We start from the raw sequence: 15,781 nt of genomic DNA, 5'->3' as shown, positions 1-15,781 counted from the left end.
GCTAACGCCCAAAACAATGGTCGTGCATCTTGATCTTTGCTATGTGAAGTACACTGTTTGAACTGCTGCATGTGTTTTTACTTCCATGGATGCTGCCTGACTGGCTCACTTCCTCCAATATTTTGTGTGCGTAGTGCAATTAATGACCACTCGCCGACACGAAGCAAAAGTTGAAGGCTTTATTGATCAAAAGACCCAGACGTGCCTCTACATGCTGCTGGCTCACATCCAATGCAGATGTAAGGTAGGAGACTAAGGCTCTCGGCCTTTATTAGGGGATCTTATGAGGAGGGGCTACAGGTACAGAAGGTGGGCCAGCCTGCCCAGGCCTGTGAGAATATACCTGTGATGTGCTATTGAGCAGAAAGCAGACACAAAACATAAAGTCTGTTCAACAGGCTTTATTCTACATAAACTTCCACAGAGCTGGCTGTGAGAGTGCTGTGCAAGCTCTGAGACTGACCTCGAGGGGCCTGACCTAGCTTATATCCTGAAGGGTGATTGGCAGCCGACCATGTGGGACTTGGTCCATTTAGGTTGGCTGATTGACAGCTGGCCAGGTGTTGCCATGTGCTCTTCTGCAGGTACACAGGTTGCACCCTGCAGTAGGCTAGAGGTGTATCACCACAATACCCAGACATGCCCGCAGTACCATATTCCACCACATTCACCCTTCCGTTTTTTGAATTAAGTCTGGTGGGGTGATGCGGAGCAATGTCCATCGGCATGGGTCTTGTAGTCCATACAGTTCAATGGTCCAGCCACTCGGGCGGTTTTATTTGGCACTGAGATTTCCGAAGTACTGCTGGCTGTATCATTGGTTCCAGTGGAATGCTGGCTTGTTCGCTCAGCTGGGTGTTGGAGGGCTGAACGGTGTCTACTGGGTCTGTAGTGGGTGGGGAATTTATAACAGTTGGGGGAGAACACTCAGGGGCTGTGTTGGAGGTCTGATCACCATTTCACCTGTCAGGGTGATCCCTGGGGCCAACTGGTCGCTGCCCGGGGGATCGGGAGCACTTCCTGTGCCGGGGTCCCCGCTCATGCCAGGTCCCAAAAGGACACTGTATTGTTCTGTCCATCCAGGTACTTTACCAGCATGTACAGGGGGTTCACATGCAGGAGGTGCACTTCCTCAAGCAGTGAGTCTGCCTTGTATGTTCTAACATGCCCTGGGGTTGTCAGCAGACCAGCAGCATAGTTCCTGACACTGACCTCCTAGGGAAGAAAAACAATTTTTCATGTGCCGTTGTGTTAGTTGCCATGCAAAGTAGGGACCTGTGGCATGCAGTACTTTTAGAAGGACATCTTGCCCCTGGGATACAGGCATCCCTTTCGGATAGCAAAAAGGATGCCTTCCAGATCATACCATTCTCCCTCTCTACCTGCCCATTCCCACGGGGGTTGTAGCTGGTGATTCTGCTCATAGCTATTCCCCTGGAAAGGAAGAACTGCCACAACTCCACACTCATGAAGGTGGATTCCCGGTCACTACAAACATAACCGGGGTACCCGAACAGAGTGAATATTGTGTGGAATGCTTTAATGACCGTGGATGTGGTCATGTCGGGACAGGGATGGCGAATGGGAAACGTAAGTACTCGTCCACGATGCTCAGGAAGTTTCATGGATGGGAGGGGCCCTTTGAAGTCCATGCTGAGACGTTCAAAGGGGCGAGTGGCCTTGATGAGTTGGGCTTTCTCTGGTCTGTGAAATTGCAGCTTGCATTCCACACAGACCAAGCAACTGCGAGTCAGCTCCTTGACTTCCTCCACTGAGTAGGGGAGGTTACGAGCCCTCACAAAATGGTGGAGCCTTGTGACCCTGGGGTGGCAGAAGCTATCATGGAGAGCTTGGAAGCAATCAACTTGCACCCTGGTGCAGGTTCCCCTGGACAGGGCATCAGGTGGCTCATTGAGCTTGCCCAACTGGAACAAGATCTCATAATTGTAGGTGGACAATTCAATTCTCCACCTCATGATCTTGACATTTTTTGATTTTACCCTGCTGTTTATTGTTAATTGTAAAAGCAACAGCTCTCTGGTCCGTCAGCAGGGTAAATGGTCTGCCGGTCAAGTAGTGCCTCCAATGGTGCAAACCCTCCACTATAGCTTGTGCTTCCTTCTCGATGGTGGAGTACCTATGTTCAAGACATTGGAGGGTGCGAAAAATAAATGCCACTGGCCTTCCTGCTTGTGTGGCGGCCAGAGCAAAGTCAGAGGCATCACTTGCCAATTGGAACAGGACGGATTCATCAGTGGCGTGCATCCCTGTTTTGGCAATCTCGTCCTTGATGCCCTCGAAAGCCTTATGGGCTGGCTGGGGAAAGGTAGTGGTTTTCACTAGGGGTTGGGTCTTGTCTCCATAGTTGGGGGTCCATTGGGCGTAGTACGAGAAGAACCCCAGTCACCTTTTTAAAGCCTTGGGATTCTGAAGCAGAGGTAATTCCAGAAGGTGTCGCATGCACTTGGGGTTGGGGGTGATGACGCCATGCTCCACCACATGCCCCAGGATTGCCAGCCATTTATATGAGATTGAGGGCTGTTGTAGTGGCCAGGAACCTCTGCAGGTTCTTGTTGTGTTCCTTCGGGACATGGCCGCAAATGGTGACATTGTACAGATATGGATACGTAGTCTTTAGTTCATTGTTATCCACCATGTGGTCCATTTCCCTTTGGAACATCAACACCCCATTTGTGAGGCTGAATGGGACCTGTAGGAAATAGTAGAGTCAGCCATTAGCCTCATATGCCATGTATGGCCAGCCTTTTCGGCGAATCAGGATTTGGTGATATGCCAATTTGAGGTCTATTTAAAGAAGATCCAATACTTGGTGATCATACCATATCAGCTATGCATCCAGTAAGGTGAACCGGTTGATGGTCTGACTGTAGTTTATCAGCATCCGGTACTTCTCCCCACTCTTCACCACCACCACTATTTGCGCCCTCCAGGGACTGTTACTCAGTTCTATTATGCCCTCACCCAGCAGCCGCTCCACCCCTTTCTTAATGAGTTCCCTGTCCTCGGGACTGTATCACTTGTTCTTAGTGGCAATAGGTTTGCAGTCTGGAGTGAGGATTTGGAACAGCGGAGGCAGAGGGACCCGGAAGGTGGCCAGTCCACATGTTAGGAGCCCAGCTTGGTGTTCAGTTGAGTGATTGGTCCTCTTCGGGGGAGAGGAGGGGCCTCCCAGAACTGGTTATTACTGACAGTGTTGGTGGGGGGGGTGCTGTCAAACTGCATCAGCATACCCTTAAACTGACACTGGAAATCCAGCCCCAATATGATAGGTGCACAGTGGGACATTACCAGCAGACTGAACTTCTTATATTTTGTGCCCTCACAGTTAGGGTCACGATGCATCTCCTGCGGATTACCGCAGAGAGGGATTTGGAGGCTAGTGCTATCTTGTTCTTGCTGGGGACATGGTCAGGAAATAATGTTTTGCCATGCCCAGGTGTATGAAAAACTCGGTGCTTCCCGTGTTGAACAGGCAGCCAGTGGTGTGGCTGTTTACTTCGATGTCCATCATCGATCGCCCCAGCTGGTGTAGTCTACTCTGGTCCACCATGATGGAAACCAACATCAGCTCATTGTCCGAGTCACTGCTGCTATGTTGTCAGGTTGGCTGCTACCAAGATGGCCACCAGGGAGATTGTGAAGATGGCTGCCCCTATGGATTGCACATGGTGGGGTCTGGAAGTGAAGCCAGATGTGATGTCCCTCTATGTCGGTTGCACCTTTGGCCCGGAAGTTCAGTTCTCAGCAACCAGAAATGACGACAGAGGTGGGACAGCCCAAGGTGGCGATGCGGGTTATGGTACACACGTGGCACTGCAAAAATGGGGGCTTAGAATTACATACCCTAGCATAGTGTCCTTTCCTCTGGCATTTTGAGCAGGTCACGCCATGGCCCAAGCAGTACTTTCACAGGTGTTTGCTTTGGCCTCAGTAGATGTACCTCGCGTGCTCGGCGGTAGCACCAGCAGTTGGGGGCCCCAAGTCCAAAGATGGTACCACCCGTTCTCCCCACTTGGTGGCCACATGGCCCACTGAGTAGACCTCTGTGTTCTTTTGGGAAGTCTCCATCGCTCGGTGTAATGATGCAATGCATTATGCAGACTGCTTGCTATTGGTTATGACTATAGATTGGCTCCACCCTACTGGTATAACACATCATGCAACTTATCCCACTGGTCAGTAGACGTGACTTCTTCTGTTAATAAAGCCTATAGTATGATACAAGCCTGGTCCTTGCTTATGGCATATCACTGGGGCCATCAGCACCACTCCCTGTAGGGACCAATCATCTTTTTCTAGGAGTCGTTTCTATATTTGATGGGAGTGGAATCCAGTGACTAGCCCTGGTACATCGCCGCAGTCTCATCCCAGCTCCTGCATGGCCGTCACAAAATCATTGACCGACTCACCTGGACACTGGCATTGGGAGCCAAGCTGGAAGTGTGCATACATCATGTTCCTTGCTCTCGGAGTAGGACCATTGCCTCTTCAAATCCAGTGCAGTTACAAATTAATTGGTACACTCGGTGCGAAGAGCAGGTTGTACTGATCACTATTGGCTGTGATTTCATGGCGCCTCAGGTAGGCCTTAAAACAGCGTAGCCACATATCAAACTTTACGGAGGTCTCTAGTTCCTTTGGATTGATCTCCAGCTTCTCCAGTTGGATTGCCTTGTCCATGGCACTTTAAACTTTCTGATCAATAAATTGTAGTTCAATCGATGACCACTCGCAGATATGAAGCAAGCAGTCATACTTCTGGCTCATGTCCAAGACAGGTATAAGGGAGGAGACTAGGGTTCTTGGCCTTTATTAGAGGATATTATGGGAGGGGCTACAGGTATAGAAGGCGGGCCAGCCTGCCGAGCCCATTGTGGATATATCGGGAAATGCCTGCAGTACCGTGTTCCACCACAGTGTGTTGCTCCAGTTTTCTGGCATCTGCAGTCTTTCTTGTTTGTCCTAGTTTCAGTGTTCAAGAGAAAATGTTTTGGCTCAAAACATTGACCAGATTTTTCTCCCACTGATGCTGCTAGACCCGCAAATTTCTCCTAGCCGAATCTGTTTGACATTTAAACAGGCACATGGATTAGAAAATTTTAGAGCCAGAATCAGACACACGCAAGGTAAAGACTGTACAATAGGCTGTAATCCACAAAGACTTCCACAGAGACAGGCTGGCTGTGGCTGTAGCAACTCTGAGTGAGGCCTCGGGAGGCCGGTGTAGGCTTATATCCTGGAGGGTGATCAACACTCGACCGGGTGGGGCTTGATCCATTCAGGCCGAATGATTGACAGCCGGCCAGGTGTTGTTCTGTCCCTTTACACTCCTGCAGGTACAGAGGTTGCCCCCTGCTGTAGGCCGGCGGTACACTCCTGCAGGTACAGAGGTTGCCCCCTGCAGTAGGCCGGCGGTACACTCCTGCAGGTACAGAGGTTGCCCCCTGCAGTAGGCCGGTGGTGTACCACCACAGGGCTGAATGCAGGCAAAATTGACTAGCTTAAATACACAACTTGATCAGCATGGAAGAGATGGGCTAAAAGTCCTACTGTTGTGTTGGAAAATTCTGTGACTTAATCCCGCAGAGCCACACATGACAATGGACAATTCTGAATCTTTTCTGTACTGTCTCTAGTTTAATCATATCCTTCCTAAAGGGTGGCAACCAGAGCTTCACACAATACTCCAAGTGTGACTCAACTAACAACTTGTGCAACTGTAACTCAACTCCTACACTCAAAGTGAACAAAGATGTTGTGATTTTGGGTCCCAAAACAAAGTATTAGCCATTTCTACCCATGGATGTTGCCATACCTGTCAGTCACTCCTGTAAATTCATTGTTCACTCAAGATTCCATCATCTGCAGTTTCTCCTACACTCAAAGCAAGCATACCCTATCTTCTTTATGATTCCATTTACTTGTGTGCCACTTTCAGGGAACTACCTTCATCAACAACATGTCATCTTGACAATCCTCACCTCACCCTAACAGAGGTATTGTTTGTCCTGTTCATCACTCTCTCCAAAATGAAAATAACTTTTCTCACGTTCCCAGTTTTGTTGAAGGGTGTTTGAGATTAAACTTTAACTCTGTTTCTCTTTGCCCAGATCAATATGACGTGTGGGTTTTGTTTTTGCTTTTCCATTACAGTTCATGCTTATAAATTTCTTATCCCCACAAATAAGCCAAAAAAAAGTTAGCTAATGCTGGATTTTGAGAGAATATAGCTGAAAGCCTGGAATAGATATTGCAGAGGGTGAGAGAGAATGAGAAAAATATATTGGCAAGTGACTAATATATTGGCAAAACTAAAACCCTCAAGATGTTTTATACACAAAAATCAAAATGATTACTTAGGAAGTATTAGGAACTAAAAAGAAAACCAATGCAGGTCAAAGATGTGGATTTGAATATTATGCAATTATCTTCACAAAAAAAGATGGATATTGCCAATGTTTTAAGTTGAGGCAATGACCATCAAAGACTGAAAATTAAAAAGGAACTGCACACATTGGAATTCTGTGACAAAATAGAGTGCTAGAAGTTCTTACACCAAGCATGGAAAGTCACTGGAAGTATGTTGACAAATGGCCTCTATTTCCTGAGAAACCTAAAGAAATTTGGTATTGCCTTCTCTTGAAAGAGGCACTGTTGAAAGTATCTAGTCTGGATGCATCCCAATTTGGTACGGGAGCTGCCCTGTCCAAAACTTGAAGAAACTGCAGGAAGTTATGAAGTGCACCTCATGCTATTACACAAACTGACTCTCTTCTTTGTGCCTTGGAAAAGCATACAACATATTAAAGGACACATCCTACCCTGTCACTCTCTCTTCCCCTCCTCTTGTCACCAATGGATTCAAGGGCAGTTTCTTTTCAGTTGTTATCAGACACTTGAATGGAACTTTTGTTTAAAGAAGATGATGTCTTGCACTGCTTAGCTGTACTTTTCCCTTTAACTTTATACCCTGCATTTCTGTAGTATGATATAATGCCCCATGCTTTTGTTTTATTATAGCACTATCCCCTGTATCTTTGCTTTTAATTTTGCACTACCTGTTGTTCTATGTGTAGGTTAACTGACAAGCATAGTTTGTCTCTGTATCTGCACACATGATAATGGACAATTGAATTGCATTCAATGCAATTCAATTCAATTTAAGAGAAATTTAATATTTCTGGTTATTTGTCTGAACTGGGAAAGAAGATGAAATAATGTTTGGAATAAATACGGTAACTGTGCAAATCTTGAGGGTTTCATCACCTCTGAAAATAGATAAATCTCAGGAATCAGATGAACAAATTCATGGTGCTAATAGAAGCAGAGGGTCTGACCACAATTTTTCACATCTCTCCGTTAAGTATGGCACCATTATTTATAAAAGGAGGAAGGGATAAACCATTTAAGTATTGGGCAGCTTGTTTACTTTCAATGATTGAAATGCTTTCTAAGAGTCAGTTGGAACCTTCATTTTAGAGACATAGTTAATCAGAGACAGTTAACATGGGCTAAAGTAAACATCATGGCTGACTAGATGAAATTTTTGTGGGAAAAACAATGAGTGTGGACAGGTGCAGTGATATAGTCTACCTGAATTTCAGCCATTTTTTTTAAACAAGATTTAACATGGTGAGGTAATGCCTTGTGGGTGCTTTTGCAAATGGAAGGCTATTGCATACTTATTGGTTTCCACAGAACTTAGTGAAATATATTCACAATCTAAACACAAATACTGAGGGCATAATAAAGACCATTACAGATGATACACAATTAAGCCATCTGATTGACAGTAATCCAGAAATTATGAGCAGAAGGAGGCCATTGAGTTTTTTTTTATGTTCTGCCATTCATTACAATTACAGCTGACCCCCATCTCCCCACTTTCCTAGTTGCTGTTTGTGTCTAGTCATCTAATTCCTCCTTAAATTGATTTAGTGACAGCCTCCAAATTTATTACCTCTGAGTAAAGAATATTTTTCCTCAACTCAGTGTCACCCTCATTTTTTTGCAGAGAACAGTGTCTATCCTTTAACTACATCTTTCCCTGCTATTTCCTTTATACTCCCCACATTTAAACAGCTTTCTCTACCATGGTCAGGACCAGGGTACAGAAATGGACCATGGAGTCTAGGTCAGTTTGCTCTTCATCCCCATAGAACCTGCCTTTGCCCTATTTAACCTATTGAAATACATAGATATTGAGGATCCCTGTACAGGCCTAACTTGCAGTCACTATGATCATGAGTCAATTAGAAAGAGGTATGGTGCTTCCTAGACCAAAAGGGCTGGCTGACTTTCTTCCTACCTGATGTCTCCTTCAGCTCCTCAGTGCAGAATTGAAGTTCCGCAACTGAAAATATTTACACCAGATGTAGTTACCTTGGACAAGCTCCCACATATTGCAGCAGCATCTCCTGTCCTTCCATCTCTTTATTTCTTTCAATAATATTTTAATTAAATTAATGACCTTCTCTTTGTTAAGTTTGATTTTAACTTAATATTAATCTAAATTTAAGCCCACAATCGCTACAGAATTTACCTGCCAGCCTGATACAATATACAGCAGATTTCTTTTGCAGCTTTCAATCTGCCCTCATCGATTTTACATCTCTTTATATAGATGGTCCATCAATTCCTGCTCTTGTCAGCTCTCTAGACCTGTAGGTACAGGAAGGAGGAAAGTTTTAGACCGCAGGAAGGTAATAGATGGTCTGGCACATTGTTTGAAACAAAGTGGATTGGACAGTAAATTAGAAAATGGGATTTAGCGTCATACAGCACAAAAACAGGTCTTATGGACTACCCTGTTCATAACAGTTGTCCTAACTATCTACACCAATCCCAATTGCTTTCATCACACCAGTAGCCTTCCATGCCTTTAAATGTTGTGATTTTTCAGCCTTCACTAAGTCCTCTGACAGCTTGTTCCTGATGTCAAACACTTTGTTGAAAAGCTTTCTCTTCCAATTCCTCTCTAAGCCTCCTTCCTGTCACTTTAATCCTCTGCACACTTGTTTTAGATTCTCTGCCATGGAAAAAAAAAGTTCTCCCAATTTACCTTACCAATGTCTCTCATCATTTTATTTGCTTTTAATCAGGTCACCTCTCAGTCTCCTTGACCCAGGAAATAAACCCATCCTATCCAAACAACACCTCATATTCCATCTGGACACCTTCCATCTGGGTTTCATTAACATAGTCCTCTTTGGTTTCCATTAAACCACCCCTCCCTTCTTCTTCCCCCTGTTGCCTTTCCCCCAGTTCTGTCTCTCTCTCTCTTTCTCTCTCTGTCTCTCTCTCTCTCTCTCTCCCCCCCCTCCTTTTCCTCTGTCTCCTTTCACAGAGCCAAAGTCAATTCTCACCTTTCCTCTTATCATATCCAATTAACACCTTTTTGACTGTTGGTTGGGATCACCTCTCCCTGCCATTCTTCAGTCTTTATTCAGATGCATTCCCATTTTTTTTTTTGTTTATTCCTTGAAGAAAGGCTCAGGGCCTAAATGTCAGTGAAATATCTTTACCTCCTATGGACACTACGAGACCAGCTGAGTTCCTCCAGCATCTCTATATGTTTTTACTTCTATCACAGTATCTGCGGACTTTCCTGTTTTACTCTATCCAATCTTTCCTTACAACTGAAGTCCTCCAATCCTGTCAATATTCTGGGGAATCACCTATAACCATATAGCCACTTACAGCACAGAACAGGCCAGTTCAGCCCTACTAGTCCATGCCGTAGCAAATCCCCACCCTCCTAGTCCCACTGACCAGCACCCGGACCATACCCCTCTAGTCCCCTCCTATCCATGTAACAATCCAGTCTTTCTTTAAATGTAACCAATGATCCCGCCTCGACCACGTCTGCCGGAAGCTCATTCCACATCCCCACCATCCTCTGCGTAAAGAAATTTCCCCTCATGTTCCCCTTATAATTTTCCCCCTTCAATCTTAAACCATGTCCTCTAGTTTGAATCTCCCCCTTTCTTAATTGAAAAAGCCTATCCACATTTACTCTGTCTGTCCCTTTTAAAATCTTAAACACCTCTAGCAAGTCCCCTCTCAATCTTCTATGCTCCAGAGAAAAAAGCCCCAGTCTGCACAACCTTTCCCTGTAACTCAGACCCTGAAATCCTGTCAACATTCTTGTGAACCTTCTCTGCACTCTCTCTATTTTGTTTATATCTTTCCTATAATTTGGTGACCAAAACTGTACACAGTACTCCAAATTTGGCCTCACCAATGCCTTGTACAATTTCATCATAACCTCCCTACTCTTGAATTCAATACTCCGATTTATGAAGGCCAACATTCCAAATGCCTTCTTCACCACACCAACTACCTGAGTATCAGCCTTAAGGGTACTATTTACCATAACTCCTAAATCCCTTTGTTGCTCTGCACTCCTCAATTGTCTACCATTCAATGTATATGACCTATTTAAATTTGCCTTTCCAAAATGTAGCACCTCACATTTATCTGTATTAAATTCCATCAGCCATTTCTCAGCCCACACCTCCAGCCTTCCTAAATCACCTTTTAATCTACGGTAATCTCCCTCACTGTCCACAACACCACCAATCTTTGTGTCATCCGCAAACTTGCTTATCCAATTCTCCACCCCTACATCCAGATCGTTAATATATATAACAAATAATAGTGGACCCAGGACCGAACCCTGAGGAACTCCACTAGTCACCGGCCTCCAATTGGACAAACAATTTTCTACCACTACTCTCTGACACCTCCCATCCAACCACTGCTGAATCCATTTCACTACCTCTTTATTTATACCTAATGCCTCCACCTTTTTTCCTAACCTCCTGTGGGGAACTTTGTCAAAAGCTTTACTAAAGTCCAAATAGACAACATCCACAGCTTTCCCTTCATCAACCTTTTTTGTAACCCCCTCGAAGAACTCAATCAGAAGAACTCTGCAAACTTTCCTGTTTAATCACATCCATTTAATTCAATGAGTTGGGAAGGTGAGAAAATATAAACTAAATGATGAACCACAGATCATGGATCACAGATTATGCCATGGATCCTTAAAGCTACGAAGGAAATAATTTGGTTGAAAAGCAAGCAGAGTGCTTTATTTTATTAGGCAAGGCATTGACTTTAAGAGAAAGGAGGTTTGACTAAAAATGTATGCAACATTAAATATTGCACATAGTTGGTGACCACTCTGAGGGGAAATGCATTTGTACCAGATGTTTCTGAGGAGAGTCATGTCTAGAAAAATGCAGCCATGAGGAAAGATTGGATAAGCATTGGACTAATGGTTGACAGGAGAGGTAACCAAAGTGTATAGAATTATGAAAAACAGAGAGGAAGTAAATAAACAGGACCTATTGCCCATTAGATGTGTCAAAAATAAAACATGGACATAGGCTTTAAATAATTGGGTGGAATAATGAGAGGGAAAATGAAATATTTGGTTTCCAACTCGAAGATAGTGCAAGTCTAGCACTCACTGCCTGATAGGGTGGTTGAAGTAGAAAACCGCATTATATTTATGTGTATATGAAGACACAAGACCTGTAGAGTCTTGCATTGTATGATTTGTGTGATTAGGTTGATGATTGATGAGCCTGAGAGGCTAAATGGTCTCCTTCTGTCTCATAAATTTAAATGATTTGATTAATTTATTAACCTCCCCTCTTTAATGCAGTTCAATTAGAAACTCAGAAATATCCAGTACTCATTACACATAATACTGAAGGGAATGGTACATTTTTGATTTTGCAGTTAATCTTACCGTGTCATACAAAAAGAAAGGCTTACATTTATATGAATCTTTGTTATGTGTGGAGGAAATGTGGCCTCCCTGACTGTCTACGGGTGGTCACATGTCCTCCCCCCACTTGGAACTTATTCAGAAGTCACGTCACTTGTTAATCAAGGTTGGCCTCCAGCAACTAATTACATCACCTGTCAATCAAGGTTGGGCTCCAGCAACTAATTACATAATCTGTCAATCAACTTTGGGGTCTGGCTACTAATTAGTGCACACCTTCTAATTGGCTAGACGCACAAATTAATACCTTATTCAGCACCAGCGCAGAGCACATTTCTGCCTCATGGTGATAGCCCTGGGCACTGCTCCACGCCAGGTTGCTACCGTGGACGTTGCTTGGAAGGGCCATGGGTAAGGTATGCACTCCACTAAATCTGAGCCGTAGTATTGCTCTAGTTCAAATTGCTATCGATCAATACTCGCAGTAGAGCCGCACGTCCCAATGATCAGGAGTCCAGGAATGTGCCAGACTATTTTGTGCCTGAGGCAAGGCCAGCTACTTGCATCCCCCCCCCAAAAAATTGCCAACTTCGATTTTCAAAAGCAGATGTTTTGTAGAAAAAAATGAAAAGCACAAAAGTTGAAACTGCTAAATGTATTTAAATTGCAAGAATAAGTAATACATCAATCTTTGATTATCTTTCTCAAATACAAAAGAAAACGTTTTGGCACACAAATCATTTTTGAACTAAAGAGCACTCGATAGAATGCACACCTCCGCCAAGGGCAACACAACATTAAAAACTTTTACTTCACACACCTTTAAGTCTATATACTTTTTAAGGTTACTTGGTGTGACCAACCTATCATGTTAGGACAATATTTTGCTTACAGTCAGACAGAGAAACAGTGTTAAAAACATAACCGACTTGTCGGAGCTAATAGTCTTGTGAATTGTGTTGTTAAAATTTAAGTCACATAAAATTTTCACTTTCAAGCACATCAAAATCTGACTTTGCAAGCATTTTTCTTTGCAAAGTTTGTCACCACTTCAATCAGATCAGGTGCTGATACCAGGGCTTGTTCAGTTGATATAGTTGCCAAGCCATCTAGTCTCTGTTGCAGCATTGTTGAGTGAATGTAAGTTTTTATAAGTTTGAGTTTTGGGAAACTACATTAGCCACTTGCCACTGATACTGGAAGTGTGAGAAGGATCCTTAGAGCAACGGAAACATTGGGCACATTATCCTGGAATTTTTGTTGTAGTATGAAGCGAAGTCCTCCTTGTGGTGAAATAGACATTGGAAGTTTTCGAGATTGCTATAAGTTCGCAATACAGATCTTCAACATCAATATCTTTCTAATTTAAAGCAATTTATGTTTTTATTCAGTATACTTTATGCAAATTTCACAACATGTAAAAGTTTCATATGACAGGACTATTCCTTCAAACTGTTCTGCTATTTCCCTCTAACATCACAGCAGCACATCTATAAGAGCATAATAAGGTGATGAAACCCAGTTATTACTCCACTTTGAAATCTTTATTTGCATAAGCACCTACATGAAAGTAATGAGAAAATGCCTGTGTACTTTTAAGTCAGTAAGATTTGTTGCAGTTTATCCTCTGTGGCATTCTGAAGAGTTTCTGTCCTGAGTCAGACCCTGCATTTAAAAAAAAATGTTTTGGTTCAAAGTTGAAACAGGAGGAGTTTATCTTTTATTGGAAGCCATGGAAGAATTTCTGCAGTTCCCTTAAAATTATGCTTTGAAATGAAAGCCTTTGAGTGACTGAGGATTTTGTTTCTTTTAATTCTCCAAGTAAGTGACATGAAGGCATTTCTCTTGCCCAACTGCAGCAAAGCAAGAGGGTCTCAGAGACATTTTTTATACTGGCTGTAAAATGATTGACTGGCATTATCCCCACTTTAACAACAAATGGACATCACTCATCATTTACCATTTTACTTTGCATTAATGCTTGTTCAAGGGAAATGGGTGGGAATAAGAGCATTGAATGTGTCCCTTCGCTCTTTGGTTATGACGCACGTGCAATGTTTGCATTCAGGTGGGAAAAACTCACTTACATTCCATCTACTTTCTCCAAAGTGAAGTCCCTTTTCAGAATAGTCAAAACATTCAAGCAATTGTCAAAAGAAAAGAAAAGTGATGCTTCCTGCTAGTGACAATGTTTTTATTTTTGTGAAGGCTGAAGCAGATACTGATGATGGTTCAATTTTACTATGTATTATGCAGTTTCTGTTTAACTTTTTGTTAATACTTGCAAAAGTTTAAATTGAACATAGAATTTCCACTACATTACATATCCCATGTAAAATTCAAATGAATCTACTAAAAAGTGTTAAAAATCAGATGTTAAACTGATGGTTTAGATTTGGGTTTGAACGATTCAATGCAATACAGTATCAGAAGCTGGGTACTTAAACAATTGTCACATTATTTTTGATGTCAATTTACTACAATTGTGGTATGGAATAAATTCACCCATATATTATCAAACAAAAATTCCAACTTGTGGTGTGCTGTTAGCCAGAATCAGACACACACAAGGTAAAGACTGTACAACAGGCTTTAATCCACAAAGACTTCCATAGAGCCAGGTTGGCTGTGGCTGTGGCAACTCTGAGTGAGGCCTCGGGAGGCCGGCGCAGACTAATATCCCGAAGGGTGACTGAGACCCAACCAGGTGGGGCTTGATCCATTCAGGCCGACTGATTGACAGCCGGCAAGATGTTGTCCTGTCCCCTTTCACTCCTGCAGGTACAGAAGTTTTCCCCTGCAGTAGGCAGGTGCCTTCTTTAAAATTGTCCCGGGTGGGGGGCGGGGGGGGGGGCAGTAACAAGGAATCGCACCCACTATGTACATACAATATTTACAGGTTGAGATGATTCGGCAGCCACTGGGGTCTCTGGTACTCAACCGCTCACCCTTTTGACCTGAGAGCCAGGAGGACTGCCTTCTAGACCATCCCATTCTTGCGTTCTACTTGCTCATTGCCTCTCGGGTTATAGCATGTCGTGCTACGACTCTCCAGTGCAGGATCTTGTCATTCCTGATCTTGCTCTTGTGGGTAGTGTTAAACATGAATGCCATGGCCTGCTGGTCTGTGAGGAGTGTGAATCTCCTGCCAGCCAGGTAGTTGCACCAGTAGCGGATCACTTCCACAATCGCCTGGGCCTCCTTTACAATGGCAGAGTGCCTTAGCTCGGAACCGTGAAGGATCCTGGAGAAGAATGTGCCGGGGCACCCCCCCCTTGGTTGAGGGTAACAGTGAGGGCTACCTCGGAGGCATCGCTCTCCGCCTGGAAGGGGAATTCCTCATCTACAGCCTGCATCGTGGAGTCCGCGATGTCTTGCCTGATGCGGGTGATGGCTGCCTGCGCCTCAGGTGGGAGGGGAAAAGTTGTGGCTTGGGCCAGTGGTTGGACCTTGTCCAAGAAGCGAGGGACCCACTGTGAGTAATAAGAGAACAGGCCCAGGCACCTGCGGAGGGCCTTTAGCGTGGGGGGAGGGGTAACTCCATTAATGGCCACATCCTTTCTGGATATGGGCCAACGACTCCATGGGCCACGATGTACCCATGGTGGTGTGGTGTGGTGCTGAACACACACTTCTCCTTGTTGTAAGTGAGGTTCACCTCCGCGGCCGTCTGGAGGAATTTTTCCCGATTAGCATTGTTGTCCTGCTGCTCACGGCTGCAGATAATGACATTATCCAGATATGGGAATGTCGCCTTCAGCTTGTGCCGGTCTACCATGCGATCCATCTCCTGCTGGAAGACGGAGACCCCGTTCGTGACCCCAAAAGGAACCCGGCGGAACTGGTACAGGCGCCTGTCCAACTCAAAGGTGGTGTAGGGCTTGTCCTTCGGGTGAATAGGGATTTGGTGATACGCCGACTTCAGGTCAATCGTGGAGAAAACCCAGTAGCGGGCTATCTCATCGACCACGTCGGCGATCCTCAGCAGGGGGTAGGCATCCACCTGGGTTTACTGATTAA

This window comes from Narcine bancroftii, chromosome 1 (genome assembly GCF_036971445.1).
Source record: "Narcine bancroftii isolate sNarBan1 chromosome 1, sNarBan1.hap1, whole genome shotgun sequence".
Classification (NCBI taxonomy): domain Eukaryota; kingdom Metazoa; phylum Chordata; class Chondrichthyes; order Torpediniformes; family Narcinidae; genus Narcine; species Narcine bancroftii.
This window is presented reverse-complemented; position numbering follows the sequence as displayed.